This window comes from Mytilus galloprovincialis, chromosome 10, assembly GCF_965363235.1.
Source record: "Mytilus galloprovincialis chromosome 10, xbMytGall1.hap1.1, whole genome shotgun sequence".
NCBI lineage: Eukaryota > Metazoa > Mollusca > Bivalvia > Mytilida > Mytilidae > Mytilus > Mytilus galloprovincialis.
In genome coordinates this window covers 80,744,626-80,763,639 of record NC_134847.1, presented here as the reverse complement: position 1 = coordinate 80,763,639, position 19,014 = coordinate 80,744,626, and the positions used below count along the sequence as shown (strand labels likewise).

General features: G+C 32.9%; 1 protein-coding gene across 1 annotated transcript in view; it reads left to right on the top strand.

The window, feature by feature from the left end:
* The first annotated feature begins 582 nt into the window (after positions 1 to 582).
* LOC143048538 (uncharacterized) overlaps positions 583 to 19,014 on the top strand; it is a 35,302-nt gene continuing 16,870 nt past the window's right edge. Inside the window, exon 1 of the mRNA XM_076222258.1 lies at positions 583 to 715. The gene's annotated coding sequence lies outside the window, so the exon portion shown is untranslated. The remainder of the gene's footprint in view (positions 716 to 19,014) is intronic.

Sequence of the window (19,014 nt, the reverse complement as noted above, 5' to 3'; positions counted from 1 at the left end):
TAGTCTCTGGTGTAGGCAATGATAATACATCCCTCTTTTAATCGTATTTATTTTGAAATGTACACATGTATATGAAAAACTAATAACATTAGTTGAAATAATATCCATACATGAACTGTCGCCGTGTTGTTCTTCTATTTGTCTTGAAAAGGGTGTGTACAAATGTCACTGGTATTAATGACATTGTTCTTAAATGTTTCCCTTGATATTGTTCCCATACTTCTCTAGTAATTATTCCTATAAATCAGATGTGAATCTTGGAATCAATTTAAACGTCATTTAGAACACTTGAATTTCTCAGCAGTCAATCATTATGAAATACTATATATTCTATATCAATATAACATAGAATATCTAATATTCCCATCGATCGTGGAATTTTCCAATAATGGCGAAATGAAAAATTAGAATGATTTAGGCTTTTTTGTTTGCGATGTTCCGCTACCATTAACTCAATCAGCAACACAAACTGCTAAATGTAAAGTGTGTGGCTATATTGACAATTTTGTTTACTGATTATTGTTTAGGTTCCAACGTCCATTACTGAAACTGTCCTTTGTTAATTTACGTCACAGAGTGTCCAAAGTGTCATGCGCATTCGTAGGTGTTTTGATCGATAGTGTAAATCTCGGTATAGCTGATTCCTTTGAGAAGCGACAGATGAAACCTACAAGACTGTGACACACAGAGAGAGCATAACATCTGTATTAAAAGGGTAAGATTTTAACAATTTACTCATTATAGACTAACTGATGTTTTTCCGATATTTTTCTCTCACTAGAATATTTTACTTCAAGCACATCTATAATATATTGTTCCTTGTAATTGGAAAAAAGTCGCATGCCATATTAATCAAGTAAATGTAATTATTCGTATTTTTTCGTAAAATAATCTCTGCATCTTGCACGTTTTGGTAGCTTGCTTAGTGCAATAACAATGAAATAATATAGTAATCAAAGAATAAACAGGAATAACAAAGCAAGCCAACAGTCCACATTACATCTAAATCTCACCATACGGACATTTCTTAGATTCTACTGTATCAACCACTTATAAGTTATAGCTCCTGACAAGAATCCATTAACAAAATGTATCTAAGTTCTGTTTATGGACTCTTCTCGTAAAAGTCAATTCTGTATGATTTATAAAAAAGGATTACCTATCAGTTTAATTAAATGACAAATAGAAGATCGGTAATGCAAAATTAAATATGTCGCTTTTGTTGCTTAGAATATTAAAAATGGCAGCAAAGAATGATACATCAGACTGTTTTGTTGTAATTGAAGCTGCCAAATCTTTCCTATGTTGTTTGCTTTTTAAGATAAGTAAATACAGCCACACCAACTGAATTAAATTAAAATCAATAAATAATCTAAATAAATCTTCAATCTCATACTTACAACATTCCGACCAAATCATTAGCATCAACTGATGTGAAGACAATTAACACCTTAGTCCTACATAAAAATAAAATGGGACTCATTCCATGTGCCCAATAAACGGATTGCGTTTCAAATCTGAGGGTTCTGGACTACCATTCACTATTGGACCAAAAGAGGGTTCGGGACTACCATTCACTATTGGACCAAAAGAGGGTTCTGGACCATTCACTATTGGACCAAAAGAGGGTTCTGGACTACCATTCACTATTGGACCAAAAGAAAGTTCAACACACAAAATAAAAACCTGATGAAGTGGGAGTCAAAGAGAAAATAAAACATGTTGAAAATAATTCTTGTGATAAACTTGACTTCCATGGCGTATAAGGCATAATTAAGATTATATAAACCTAATTGAAGAAATCAATGGTGTTCCGTTTACATTGTGTTATCTTGTAAATGAATGTACAATTGATGATAATGCAGCTTCCCTTAGTCACATTGAAGGATAGAGAAACGTGTATATTGTTAAAGATGTTAAAATCAATATTTATTTATACCTTTTATAGAATATAAAGAGATTCCAATTGAGAATGTTTTGGAAAGACGATCTAGAATAAAAGAGAAAACTGATAAACAAGATAAATTTGTAAATCGTGGCATGTTCTGCTTGAGTCAGCATGAAAATTACTTAATCGATATTTATGTGTTAGAGATGATATTAGATTATTATTTCATAAAACAAAAAACAAGTTATGAATTTTAAAGTGAATGCTTATATTATATCTAAAAACCTTTATAAAGAATAGTTCTCGAGAGAATATTATCGCTGTCGAGAAACCGTATAAGAAAGAATCAGCACCTATAACTACATGTAGCTAGGAATCGACATTCAGTATATAGATCAGGGAAAATAGGTTAAAAAAATTAAGATTTATTATTTTATATTGTTTTTTTACATACTAGTAGTTGAACATTTCAGTATTGATTGGTCATGGCTTTACGCCGCATCAGCACCAAAAAAAAGCTATCGTTGTGATAAAAGTATCATTAATATCTATATATCGCGGCCAGATGTAATTGTATCATCAACCCCAAAATAACATATATCACACAAAAGGATATTTATTTTTATATTAACTTCCTCTGCGTATATTAACATCACAGTTTAGCCTTGCTGTTACTGTATCCTCTATAGATATACATCGACATCGTGCAGATGTATAAAAGATAATTATTCAATAATGGGTCATTATAGGTCTGCAATTGATAATCGAATCGATTTAGTATTGTTCGATATGATGGTCTATATACCTGTCCAACACATCCGATAATTACTAACCTATGCTATTGAAAACCATTCATCGATCTACAATAACTGAATAAATAGAACAAAAGGTAGGGTAGATTCCGGATGTCCTTTCAAATACAGATCGCCGGGACGAACAGTGTTTTCTGACATTTTGTATTGATTATGAGTGTTTACTAGATCATGGTATTTAAAATTGATGCTAATAATAAGGAAGAGTAGGAAGGGGGGACTACGACGACGATGCGACGACAATGACGAGAATTTGTAATTATAGAATGGTTTTGGAAATTAAACGAAAGAAAAACCACTACTGTTAACCGAACGAACGAAAAACACCTACTGAAGTCTGTTAAGCCACTCTCTCAAATTCTGAACGACATACCGTGTTTCTGTTTTAATCGAACGCGATATTTATTCCTTAACATAATGATGATCCTGATGGCTAAAAAACTGCCCTCAAAAGAGGACACCAGATAAGTTTTTTTTTCCAGAAAAGGGCATACTTGAATAACATGACATTAGTTATAAGAAATAATAATCAAGTCTTGAAATCGTCATTTTATACGTCTATTAAATGTACTTCCACAACATGTTCCAGAGCACCGAACGACTATTATGCCTGAAACCAATATAAAAGAATTATATGTTGTTGTTTCCAAATGCAAATAACATAATCTGATAAATCTGCAATGAAAAGGATCTGTCAATAAACCAATTAGGATAAATGGCTTACTTTCTATGACCTCCAAATAAGCTTCATCTATATATTAGTTGTAAAAAGATGAGACCATCAGTTATCGTTATGAAAAACTTAATATCCTAATACAAATTAGACTGTTGTGATAGTTTTTATCTAGTTAACGTCAAGTGGCAAATTACACATGCATATTCAGGACGATGCTAATTTCAAAAGTTATTCATGTTGAGAACATATTTTATTAAATAAAATCTCAGTTTTTAAAACAAATAAAACGGTTAATGTGTGTTTAAGATGAAGGTTAGTTACTATAGATACGAAGCATATCTGCTATACATCTTAACTAACTTTAATTTTAGACATCTATGTTGATTAACATAATATCCTACAATAAAAGAAATGCTTTTAATTTTCCTCATAGTGAACTTTCAATTTTTATATCTACCAACTTTCCAACGTCAAATGAATATGGAGTATACATCTGCCTTCATAGTTTAATTGACTGCAATTGAATATCTATGCTTAAGATTTTGATAGTGATAGTAGTATTGAAGACCCATTGGTGGCGTTCGGCTGTTGTCTGCTCTATGGTCGGGTTGTTGTCTCTTTGACACATTCCCCATTTCCATTCTCAATTTTATTACAATGAACTAAATAAATTTGAATTTCCAATTATCATGAACTTTCAGTCACTGTATAGGAACAATTATGTAGTGCCTGCAAAATGCTGATTGTTTTCCAAGTTGAAACGATATATGCCAAAGATTTACCTTCTGGCATGATTTCCACGATAGAAAGCTAGATTACAATGTCGCAGCTGACACGGAAGCCAATAAACTAACGTGTCCCAAACAGTAAGTTTGAAGTCATTCATTTGAATAGTTCATAAACCCCAACTTGATGATCGTTATAGAAGTTCTAAGAAACAAAAAGCTTACGTGTTGAACCATGATATTTAAATACCACTGGCGTTCATTAAATAAACGAGGATATCAAATGACAGCGACTTGTAATGTAGATGTCCTCAAATAATTATCCTCCTCCTCATACGACTGTATAGATGAATGTCATCAAAGTTGAAATTAAAACAAGATATACAATATCTGTTAATGTTTTATAAATTAATGTAATGGTTCTAAATCTACCATAAAAGCACGTATCTTTCTTCGGTGAATAATTTAATGCATCACGAAATGTGTTTACCTTGTTCTATGTTTTTATAGATCAAAGTGCTTTTTCTGGAAGGTATTGAAATATAAATTCAATTAAAGCAATGTTGCGTTGCTGAAATAACTTATCCGTTTCATACCTGTTACAATGTAAAGTTCTGAAAGGCTTTGTATTCTCAAGCACAACAACGTACTATACTTCAACCGGATTTGTTCTGATCTGAAATATTTCCTAATTGAAATACATCTCTAACGTGTTAATTTTAATCCAACAAAACAACATAACTTCGACCTTCAAATGATCTCAAGAAGATATTTTTTTCCGGAAGTCGTAATTTATTTTGAAATAATATTTTTACATATTCTATGCAATTTGATTCCAAATAAAATGAAAATCCATCATCAGCTATGCTTGTTATTTATCAATGTGTTTCATATGGTATTAGGCATTGCTGGTTATTCAGACCGATACATTGTACCCTAGGGAGAATGTAAGAGTAATGGAATCTGTAAACTTTACGTGTATTATTCCCCCTTCTGTCAACTGAGGGGTAATAAAATGTTATCATTGAAGGACAAGAGGGTGTATACATTAGTTTTTTTCATTTAACGAGAGATCTTTTCTGGTAACTACGTTTTATCTTACAAGAATATATAGTCCACAGAGACAACAAATTCAAATTAATTGATAGGGTATAATATTGGTTTTCAAGCATTCGGTTTTCTAAAAAAACAAATACCTTGCCTTTTTAGCTCGCCTGGCCCAAAGGGCCAAGTGAGCTTTTCTCATCACTTGGCGGCCGTCGTCCGTCTGTCGTTAACTTTTACAAAAATCTTCTCCTCTGAAACTACTGGGCCAAATTTAACCAAACTTGGCCACATTCATCATTGGGGTATCTAGTTTTAAAAATGTGTCCAGTGACCGCCCAACCAACGAAGATGGCTAAAAATAGAACTTAGGGGTAAAATGTAGATTTTGGCTTATAACTCTGAAACCAATTGCAAAGCATTTAGAGCAAATCTGGCATGGAGTAAAATTGTTTATCAAGGCAAGATCTATCCGCCCTGAAATTATCAGATGAATTGAACAACCGGATGTTGTATTGCTGCCCCTGAATTGGTAATTTTAAGGATTTTTTGCCGTTTTTGGTTATTATCTTGAATATTATAATTATTATAGATAGAGATAAACTGTAATCAGCAATAATGTCCAGCAAAGTAAGATCTACAAATAATTCAACATGACCAAAATGATCAGTTGACCCCTTAAGGAGTTATTGCCCTTTATAGTCATTTTTTACTTATTTTTCGTAAATTTTTGTAATCGTCTACAAAAATCTTCTCCTCTGACACTACTGAGCCAAACTTAATCAAACTTGGCCACAATCATTATTAGGGTATCTAGATTACAAAATGTGTGCGGTGAACCGGCCAACCAACCCAGATGGCCGCCATGGCTAAAAATAGAACATAGGGGTAAAATGTAGATTTTGGCTGATAACTTTGAAACCAAAGCATTTAGAGCAAATCTGACAAGCGGTTATATTGTTTATCAAGTTAATATCTATCTGCCCTGAAATTTTCAGATGAATTGGACAACTGGTTGTTGGGTTGCTGTACCCCAATTGGTAATTTTTAAAGAAATTTTGCCATTTTTGGTTATTATCTTGAATACTATTATAGATAGAGATAAACTGTAAACACCAAAAATGTTTAGCAAAGTAAGATCTACAAATAAGTCAATATGACCAAAATAGTCAGTTGACCCCTTAAGGAGTTAATGTCCTTTATAGTCAATTTTTAACAATTTGCATTAATTTGGTAAATTTTTGTAAATTTTTACAAAATATTTTCCTCTGTAACATAGGGCCAAGTTTATTATAGATAGAGAAAATTGTAAGTAGCAAGAATGTTCAGTAAATTAAGATCTACAAACACATCACCATCACCAAAACAAAATTTTGTCATAAATCCATCTGTGTAATTTGTTTAATATGCACAAAGACCAAGGTGTCAGAGCGACACAGGCTCTTAAGAGCCTCTGGTTTAGATTTTATTCTAGATCTAACCTGGGAGATTTTTCCACAGTCACGTAATATATATAAGAAGATGAGGTATGAGTGAGAATGAGACAATTCTGTAAATTCGTCTACGTTTAAGAATCCCAAATAAGCAATAGTAGTCAAATTTCGGAAAAGACATCAGTTACATCAGATGTAAGTCTAGTATATATATTTATGTGTATATGTCAGACTCTTTGGTAATTTCTATACTGTATGGATTTTGTTGTAGAAAATATGCAGACCTGTAACTTGTTACACCGTTGATTGGTAAAGTTCTCTTGGTGAATATTCCACCACTTCTTCTTATTTAAAGTTAGACTGCGATTTTATATTCATTCTACAATCTAATTAAAATTAAATCTCCGCACTCGCTCATTTGTTTATGCTTGGTCGCTGCGTGGGGCTCCCATGAGCAATTCATATCGGTTTTCTTTTAAATTTGTTTTTGGGAGGGGGCGGGAGGAAATTGAGGGGTGAGACGAGAACTTCAATGAAGCACACATTAAATCACGTTTTTCTTTAGTTTTTTTTAAATCGTTCTCTGTTGTTTAGAATGAAGGAAACTTTAACTCAGTTTTTATCTTATATAAAGGTGTGTCCTAACTAATTGTTTTAACCCATTATATGATAATGGGTTGACTGATTCTGAAGGCGTTATGTTAAATAACTGTCTTTGTTCATTGATACAATATCTCCCACCAGGGATGTCGTATGTGTATTGTATTGATTATCTATCGTAAACGTTTTCCAAAGACCAAGTTACATCCTTTGTAGAATTATTAATCATTAATGTTTTTACAAATCCGGAGTTATCTTTTACAAGGTACACGTACGTGGTATATATAGAGCCACGTCTCATTGTGGTGTTAGTGTCTTTTTACGATACTAATGCCGTATGGAATAACTAATAACCAAATGATAGTTTAAGGCATGTACATAAATGAACACGATGAAAGACAGAACATATAGAATCTATTATAAGAATTTAATTTGTTTTGTACATATGGAGATAAGACAGTAAACATACACTGTAAGCAGTATCATTTATAAAACATTTATTTTAACATAGTAGCCTTATCAAGAAAAGAGAGAAAGCTGTTAAAGGAAGTTGCTGAATATTTGTATCAGTAAAATAGTAACCATTATACAGAATAGTTATGTTCATTGCATTTTCTTCTCAAACCGGTCTTATGACATTTGTATTATCTTGTTCATGACAATCAGTTCTAATAGCTTTTGGATTATATATCTTTTTCCCGACAATCCAGTCTTATGGCCTTTGATTCATCTTGTTTACGACCATTCGACCGTATGACCTTTGAGTCAACTTGTTCACGGAAATTCGCCCTACATGTAATAGCCTTTGAATCATCTTGTGTTTTCGTTAATCTGTTTTTTCTTGGCATTTGGATCATCATGTTTTCGACAATTCGGCCGTATGAAATTTGTATCATCTTGTTCACGACTATCAAACGACATTTGTATCATTTTGTTCACGAAAATCCGGTCGTATGACCTGCGGATCATCTTGTTCACACCAATCAGGTCGTATAACCTGTGGATCATCTTGTTCACACAATTCAGGCAGTATAAACTGCGGATCATCTTGTTCATACCAATCAGGCAGTATAACCTGCGGATCATCTTGTTCATACCAATTAGGCAGTGTAACCTGCGGATAATCTTGTTCGATCTAATCAGGCAGTATAATTCCCTTCGGATCATCTTGTTCACACCAATCAGGCAGTATGACCTGCGGATCATCTTGTTCACACCAATCAGGCAGTATAATTACCTGCGGATCATCTTGTTCACACCAATCATGCAGTATAACCTGCGGATCATCTTGTTCACACCAATCAGGCAGTATAACCTGCGGATCATGTTGTTCACATCAATCCGGCAGTATAACCTGTAGATAATCTTGTTCACACCAATCAGGCAGTATAACCTGTGGATAATCTTGTTCACACAAATCAGGCAGCATAACCTGCGGATCATCTTGTTCACACCAATCAGGCAGTATAACCTGCGGATCATCTTGTTCATACCAATCAGGCAGTATAACATGCGGGATCATCTTGTACACACCAATCAGACAGTATAATCACCTGCGGATCATCTTGTTCGCACCAATCAGGCAGTATAATTACCTTCGGATCATCTTGTTCACACCAATCAGGCAGTATAATTACCTTCGGATCATCTTGTTCACACCAATCAGGCAGTATAACCTGCGGATAATCTTGTTCACACCAATCAGGCAGTATAACCTGCGGGTCATCTTGTTCACACCAATCAGGCAGTATAACCTGCGGATAATCTTGTTCACACCAATCAGGTAGTATAACCTGCGGATAATCTTGTTCACACCAATCAGGCAGTGTAACCTGCGGGTCATCTTGTTCACACCAATCAGGCAGTATAACATGCGGTTCATCTTGTTCACACCAATCAGGCAGTATAAAATGCGGGTCATCTTGTTCACACCAATCAGGCAGTAAAACCTGAGGATCATCTTGTTCACACCAATCAGGCAGTATAACCTGCGGATAATTTTTTTCAGTACAATCCTTTTGGTTTTCTGTTACCAAATGTAGCAATGTCTAATCTGTTTTTAGATTAAATTGTATGGTTTCTACTTCAGTTAAACGTTGCTAAAATGACTTTGCTACTTAGCCGCATATGTATAAATATAAAAATGCCAAGCTTACAGTGCGTACGAAACCAATACAAAGTTTCATGCAATATATCGCTTCATTTCATAAACTTGTCTAATTTTTTTAATTGTTTCCTTCTATTAAAACATATTGCGCCTTTTTTCCTGGTCTACGTGAATTATCCGCATCACACTTCCTTATAGGACAAAAGCACTGTTATATCAGAGTAGAAGTCAACATTTATGTGTCTTCAGTATTCTAATAATGTACAACATATTTATTGATTTCATCATGCTGAATGCTGAGATGCCTTAAGATATCTTGCATCAATTTAATTTGGTCAATCGTAAAACAGAATAGAAAATTACCAATAACCAACATACAATATTCATTTTATTTGTCAATAATTGTATACTGTTAATTCTTGTAAACAACATTAAATACATGTTTAGGAAATGTTTGAAAAGTTGTTATAAAAGTATAATTCATTGATAGATAAGTTTTCTAAAAAGTCTTATATCGGCAAATACTTTATGGCATTTTCTGGATCATAAAGTCTTTAAAGTAAATATAAGAAGAATCAGTATGCTGGTGACATATAAGTAAATTAATTAAAGATAATAACGTTTTCAATTTATTACATTGCTACCGTTTTCTTTGTTTTCACAGATCTTCAGAATCATTGTGACTTGTATACAGAAGTATTAACAATCGATTGAATTATTTTTTCTTGAATATATTAAGAACTCTTGTTACATTCGTTTATGCATCTTATACGAAAATATAGTTAAAAATTTGTGATAGATCATTGTGGCACGAAACAAAATATACCATAATGCTATTTGTTCAATATTGTGTTACTCGATAGCACAAAGTGATATAGGGCTCAAATTCCCGTCGGTGCTTTATGTCGTCTGGGAAGTTAGGTGAAGGGGATATAGGGCACTGTTAAGTAAAATGAGCCAATTTTACTGTTTCGTCTGACGGTAACTATACGAGTATAGCCAAGCATTTACACATTTCAAAACTTTGAAGAAAAAGACCATTTATTGAATATGCATTACTTATGGTCTGAATTTCTGGGTTTTTTTTTGTTGAGATTCTGGCACACGGTAGTCGCTTAGTCATGGTTCATGTTCTTACTGACGGTCGAACTAGGAATAGTTTAAAGAACTGTATTCGAACACCGCTCGTGGCAGGTGCGTTTGATTTGGGTTATGTATGACTATGAATGTCAGTTGATCTACCAAAGGTCAATTGGACTCTCCCGGCACTTTGGCTTCCACCACCAATAAAATCCGGCCTCCACGGTATAGCCAAGTGTATTGAAAGTGGCGTTTAACACCATAAATTACCCAATCAATCAATGACTAAAACATATAGGCCAACAATATATTCGGTTTACATAATAATTGCGAAACATTTTAACCAGTTCAATATATTGTGGTGTGAGTTCGCTCTCACCCACACCACACAATATTTTGTTACACAAATGTTTGCAGTTTGTAATTCATAAACGTCCAGATGCATTCAGATCTACGTACATGTAGTTTTTACAAACACAATACATGAAGGGTAGGAATATTATACTCAAAATCTAAGAATCTGCTCCGAAAAGCTAGATTACTTATTTTTACAAACATATGGAATGATAGAACACCACAATACTAATTTTTGTCTTTGTGGCGTTTCAACACCGTTTTGGTTAATTTCTAGACATTGCTGTAGTTTTAACAATTGAGATATTTTAAAGACAACTGTGTTTATTTTATACTTCTGAAAGAACTCTGTTCGCTCTAACTCGGTAATGCATTGTTCATTACATGTTCTGTTGAAACTATATTAACAGTGTTGAATATAAATGAATTATCGATGGCTTCGAGATAGAATAAGTTCTAAAACAGTTTATTGAATATTTTCTTGGTTCGGCTTTACCATTTAAATAACTTGTTTTGTATATAATTTATTCGAAGATAAACGAAAATAAATATTAAATAGATAACTTCAATCATTGGTTAATTTAATTTGTATATTTCTTTCTATCCATAAATAGAGAATCATGACAGATATATTTTACAAATCCATTTCATTGATCATTCTTTGGTTATTTTTAAATGTAAACTATCATGTTATATTAGAAATTTGTCTCCCCAGATGGGGGATTAAGTATCTACAAACAATTATATTGGAAGATGCTGACATTACTGTGTTTAAAATTTTACTAACACCTTCGCATTCTGGCGAATTTTTAGTAACTTAAGTAAACTAAGATAATATATAATCCATATGCTTTTGATGCAAATAAATGTTACGACACAGGGATAATACAATCAGTTGCGATAGTTCTATCGAATATTTATTATTTATGTGATTTTTAACGGTCACTGTCTGCCAATGGTCCAGTGATAAGCAATGATAACTTGACCTTTAAGTAGCAGTTATCAATCTTATATGTTTTAAAAAGGTCGTAACGGAAAAGCTAGTGTTTTTTAACATCCCTCGACAGTTAGATCGATGCTCTTACGGATGATGAAATTTCTCTTGGTTTGATAATGAATTATTAATAGTTTTGTAATAAGGTTATCTGGGTATCATTACTTTATGGGATGCTTGGTATTCTTTTATAATAAACGCGAGGGCGTAAAGCGCAATATATGGTTTGACTTATGACGTATACAATAAGAAATTATTGATAAGAAATAAAATCAGACTTACATATCATTCGAAAAGAACTACGTGAAAAAGTATAATTTATTATTTACTCTGCAACTTGACTTTATTCTTCTACGGGAATTTACCAGGAATATTTGCTTGAAGTGTCATTGCCAGTTTCACATAAAAGATATGCATAAAAAGACTACGCCAGCCAAAATTTTTTTTTTCTTTTATTCATCATTCACCTCTGGGACATGTATGCTGCTATAATTGATACTTTAAGTCATATCATTCATTTGTAACCTCTACAGATGTAGAGCCTCAACAATTTAAGATCTCTACACAAACAATTCTTCCGTTTTTTAAAACACGATATATGCAGCCTTGTCCGGTAGTAACTGGGGCTTAAAACTAAAGCCTCGTGTAGGAAGACTGTCACGCTATAGAAACGTTATAAACACATTTAGCAACAACTTTGAGAGATTCTGTATTTGGCTTGTTGCAGGGCAATACTTCTCCTCTTTTCCTTTTTTCTTGTGGGGTCAAATATTGCGCTCATCATAAGAAAATGACCCACTTGACAGATTTAAGTTTAGTTTGTATTGTCCTGAACGTATGCACACTCCCCATGACTAGTATGTAGAAAACTACAATCAAGATAATCATCGAGAAAATATCAACACACAAATATACTTTTAAAACACGCAGTGTAATTGTGAGTATTGAGTCGCGTAGTACCCTTTTCATATCGGAATCCACGCTCAGCCCATCAAATTTTACAACGCATACGTGTACTTTTAATCAAAAATTAAATCTACATTTGACATTTCCATTCAGCCGACATTTACATCAAACTGACATTTAAGTAACAACATAGTACATATTTATTACCACCTATGTGTTCAAGCTTGTTCTGGTTAAATACTAGTAGTTGCGAAACTCTCATTAAGTGTTGCTAGTTGTTTGAATTTAAATGTCAAATGAATATTGGATCCTTTAAAAACCAAGAAAAAGATGCGGTCAGTGAGTTCGACTTTGGTTGAAAAAAAACTTCCATCAAAGCCTTAAAATGTCGTGTCTCAATTTTTCGGTATCAAACGTTAATGCCAGGCTAAAAAATAGTGAATTGACCTTTGAAACAAGAAATTGGATATATTGGATATGTATGTATACATGTGATTAATCATTATGATAATTGAAATGAAAATGAACATCTAATGCATCTTTTCTACCAGTCATTACCAATAAAGCCCCAATGAATATTCCGATATTTTTTCCTAAACGAAAAGGCTTAATGTTTGTGTGTAATAAACGAGCGATACAGGCTATCAGAATACATAATAAAAAAAAAACCAATTGAGCGAATTAAAACAGCTCAACTTCTAGGAAAACAGTTTATTCAATAATATATATGTAGTACAATGCTGTATTAACTGCAGTTAACATTTTTCCTGTTTTATTGTAAGGAAAGCCGATCAATATATCAAAAAATATTCTTTAAAAATACCAGAGCACTTATGTTTGAGTAACGTTGATTAACCAACTTTGAAACCTATAAGAACTTAGCTTTAAAGTTCTTGTTCAGTAATTAGATAAAAATTGGGACAAATTGACAGATGTTGTTGACAGTCACTTTTCTTTATTAGCTGACTTTAAATATCAATACTGCATTGAAGCAATTAAGATAAACTGCATTTGCATTTTCATGTAACCCACAGTAGTACTAATAGCTGTCAAATATATCATTCTACAATTTGCAGGTATAGTGACGAGAAAATCATGTTTTGCTTACACAACAAAAACTATTATTGATATACAACTATATGTACATTCTGACACGGTCCTACATTCTATCGACACCTATATTTTTACGATGCATAAACTCACGTTTTCTTGTATTGTTTATGACAATTTTATACTAAATCCATCGGATGTGTACTGATTGATATTCTAGTTTGAGAAACATGGTATTTTTCAGTTCTTATTGGATTTGAACTAGGTTCTATCGATTCTATACATTGTGTTTGCAGTGTTTTTGCTAGTTGATTGTTGTGTGTTGTATTTAATCAACGAGTTAAGCCCATTTCAACTGGATTTTGAGTTGGTTTTTTGATGTTGTGCTGTTTCATGACTGTCTGGCGTTAAGGGACGGTTTAGGAGGCCGCAACACGTGTAACCATGGTACATTGTGTATATTCTGATCACAACACAATAGCCTGTTATCTATTAGTAGTTGTCGTTTGTTAAAGTTTGTTACATTTTTTTTTTCGTTTATTGTTTTATAAATAAATTAGGCCGCTAGTTATCTAGTTTGAGTTGTTATTTCATGTCGGTTTTTTTTATCTTGATATGGGTATGGGTTTTGCTCATTATTGAAGGACGCACGATGACCTATAGCAGATAATTTCTACGTCATTCAGTCTCTGGTGGAGAGTTGTCTCACAACTCTTATTGGCAATCATATCACATCTTCTTATTTTATACTAAATTGAGAGAAAATAAGAAATATCTAGAAGCGCGTTTTTATCTGTGTCGGAAATTACTGCATACTTCATCTGTCGGTGAATAGATTGCTTATACCAAAGATAGAGACCTAAAGTCGAACCTCAGTATTAATAAACAATTTAGTAATAACAGAATGACTAAATGACCTCTTCTAAATTGACAATTTGCATAGTAAAAAAGGTTCCCAACTCACAACACGTTAGTATTTTGCAATATTGCTGCAACTTGGCATTTGAGAGGTAAAAGTTTTAGTTTGACATTTCTTCCAGTAATGAATAGATTGTTTCGTCACAATACAATGTACAAATGAAACCTGGAAAACTCAGTTTAGTTAGACAGTTAATTCATCAATATGTCATGACTACATTTACCTAACAATAAACTTAAATTATCTTAGGCGAAGTAATGGCGTAATGACAACAATAGGCTTTAAGTGCGCAGAATAATGTCTGCGTTGGTGTGGCTAAAATTTCTCTAAGACGTTTAAAGCCATCACAGTATTGTTGACTAGATTTTGAAATATCGTAATGTTTAAGCGCTTTGAACGCGGGACATTTATGAAGTCTTCATTTATAGTACGGTTGCCTATATTTTGAAATATCCTAAAATAAATGTTTAAGCGCTTCGAACTCAATTACATTTATGAAGTCTTCATGCATTTGTTAAAATTTCATAAAAGTTATTTGAATATAAAGTAGTTAACCCCTTCACAATTTCGTTCTGTGCCAAGCTATCAGGTCCGCGTGCTTGTTTTTTTTTTTGTAGTTTCTTTTTTGTTCTAGAGAAATAGAGTGATTTTGATTGACAACTGTTTGATGTGGTCTGCTTTGCGTTATTTTTTACTATTCTCCCATTTTAGGGTTTCTAAGAGAATAACCTGCATGGTGTTGATCAAAAGAATCAATGAAAAAAGCACTTCTCATATAATGCCTTAAAAATAACACAGCAAATATATCTTCAGTAAAAAATGTAAGACTATTCTTCAAACGAATAAATATATATATGATCATGGATGTATCAACATGGGAAACACATATTACTATACAATGTGTGGGTACAGAAACATTAACGCAATGTGTGGGTACAGAAACATTAACACAATGTGTGGGTACAGAAACATTAACGCAATGTGTGGGTACAGAAACATTAACGCAATTAGTGGGTACAGAAACATTAACGCAATGTGTGGGTACAGAAACATTAACGCAATTAGTGGGTACAGAAACATTAACGCAATGTGTGGGTACAGAAACATTAACGCAATTAGTGGGTACAGAAACATTAACGCAATGTGTGGGTACAGAAACATTAACGCAATTAGTGGGTACAGAAACATTAACGCAATGTGTGGGTACAGAAACATTAACGCAATTAGTTGGTACAGAAACATTAACGCAATGCATAGGAACCCATTGGTTGGATTAGTTTTGGGATGTTAATGTTGCAAAGGCATTTTTACTTCCTTAATTTAAAAAAAAATGACGTTGTTTGAAATGCAAATAAGTATTTGTTGGAAGAATAAATTCTCCAGAGAATCTATGCATATATGCAAAAGCAGCAACTGACACATGTAAGCCACGTGTGTGAATTAACTTATATAATATACCACTTAAGGGATTAATGTCGGTTTCATAGGATGGTTCTACTATCTCGAATTGGCGTCATGTTAATATGTGATAAGTGTAAACTAAAATATCTATATAGTCACGATGTGATAATTAAACTTCGTTGTTTATTCCTAAATATGATTATCTGAATTTTCCGAAGCTCGTTTTAACTAATTTGAAGGTTTGTTTTGACCACGCTATTTCTTACGTGTATTTTGGTTGAACACAAAAATAATCAATATAAAAATAAGATGATGTGATATGATTTCCAATGAGATAACTATCCGCCAGAGTCAAATGACGTGCAAATAGGTAACTTTCGGTTACCATGCAACCTTCAACAATGAGAAAACTCCATACAATATTTAGCTATAAAAGGTCTAAAAAGAATGTGAAGTAACTCAAAAGAGAAAACTAATAGCCTTATTTATGACCATTCAATTCAAGAAAAAAATATGTCAAATATGAACCAAAGACAACCACTGAGTTACACGTCTCTGACTTTGAACAGGCACATAAAGAATGTGACGGGGTTAACATAAAATTGAGAATGTGTCAAAGAGACAACAACCCGACCATAGGACAGACAACAGCAGAAGGTCATGTTTGTGAGAGTTTAAATCTGTCACGACTAACCCGGGATAGTTGTTTAGCAGCAGTCTATAATAATATTTTGTTTTAGTATTACAAGTGTATGTACACATGCAGAAGCTTGTATCTGATATCTACCTCCACCAAATACAGAAGCTTGTATCCAATATCTACCTGCACCAAATGCAGAAGCTTGTATCCGATATCTACCCCCAACCAAACACGGAATGAACAAGAGGACTGCGTCAATAGTCTGAATGTTAATCGTTCCATTCTCAATCCAATAAACATGATCCAAATAATTTTTTTTTAAATTACAGATATAGTATTTACCAGTCAATATTATCAAAATAATAAAAGATTTAGATAGACATAGTTGTTAAGGTAAGGGTGAAGGTTGGTACCTATCAAAACGTTCATTTGTTTGCACCTGTCCTCAGTCAGGAACCTGGTGTTTAATGGTTGTCGTTTGTTGATGTGGTTTTTAAGTATTTTTCGTTTCTCGTTTTTTATACAGAATAGACCGTTGGTTTTTCCGTTTGAATGGTTTTACACCAGTCATTTTCGGAGCCTATTATAACTTGCTGTTCGGTGCGACCCAAGTACTTGACCTATAGTGGTTTACTTTTATTAATTGTGACTATGATGGAGAGTTGTCTCATTGGCCTTCTTACCATATTTTCGAATACATATTTATATATTTTTTTTATTTTTTTTTTTTACACAAGTACTTTTTTGGTCCAGATTTTTCAATCTTTTTGATTACATTTTATTCAGCTTTTTTATGACCATATTTTGTTACATTTCACACACACACATGTAAATACATATACATAAAAAATTTCCCTGTTTAGTTTCACAACTGTCATTTTCCTCTATGTGTTCTTGTAATATTTATTGTGTTTTGTAATGTCGATTGCCCAATTATCACTTTTTTCCAGTTTAATTGTTGTAATCGGATCGTTAACAGATGCGAAAATCATAAAGGGAAAATACTATTAGCCTTGAATTAGAGAATAACATTGTAGAAACAAGGCAAAGTTGAACGACTTACTCACACTCTGGTATAGAGAGTCGTATAGCAAACAGTTATTATATCTGAACATAAAAAATGTAGAATAATATGTTTAGCGAGCTGGTAGTTTCCATCCTGAGAGATTTATATAATTATTAAATGGATCGTTATGATTTTCTTTCCAGATTATAGACAATCTTAATATTAGTTTATAGCCATCATTAAAATTGAGAATGGAAATGGGGAATGTGCCAAAGAGACAACAAATCATTACATTCAAGTTCACTATCCTTACAATGAAAGTCCAAACCATGTACAAAAAGTTCATGCTTTATATATATATTATATAGGCTTATCTTCTGGGTTTTTTTAAATTGCTAACTTTATCATTCTTTAAATCTCCGATGATTCTTTTTTATTGGTAAAGTCATTGCATACAAGCCTTCGGACTATTTTAATGTTAAAGGTCATAATAAAACTTGTGTTACATTCAATTCGAGTAATATATAGATAAAGGCAGATGTGGTGTGAGTGCCAATGAGACAACTCTCCATCCAAATAACAATTTAAAAAAGTAAACCATTATAGGTTAAAGTACGGCCTTCAACACGGAGCCACATGTTATATTGTAGAAGGAGTGTATTGCTATATATCATCATATATTATTCCACAACATTGCACTTATGATTATTTCAGGATAAAACATGTATTCCGTGCATACAGAAGTATTGTATCCGTGCAGAAATGTATACCCATTACGTTTTCAAAAGGGTTTTACATTAGAAAACGTTTGTGTTTCATGCCAATCATTTCAGTAGACACAATTGATAAGACTGGTGTTAACAATTATATGAAAATGAGTCATGACAAATTAGCAGACACACATTGTTTGATTACAAATATTTTCTTCTGTCAAACTTTACGATAATTTTAAATATTTAAATATATGCTAACGAGAACCCACCTTTTAATCCATATGTGTAGGTGTCCACGGTGTTGTCAGTGCTTTTATGATAAAACATTGACACTTTAAAGGGAAAAATAACGTGCAATTCCGTTGACATTTAAACAATCTTGTTTAATTCTTTCAGGAATAAATCTATCTTCATTGTTACATTGTAAGCAGGGCAGACAAGTTCTCCAACTGAATAATCAAGCTTTTCTGTTTAAGGACAGAGAATAAATATTCAGTTGTTTTATAATTCAAATAATTATACAATGCATTACATAATAATAGACCAAGATTTGAATTCAGTCGTGAGGTTCGAACTGCCGAAAATATTGCAAAGTCTTCCACTTGTATTTTTGTCCATCTGATGAGTTAAGCCTTTTTCAACTGATTTTTATAGTTCGTTCATTTG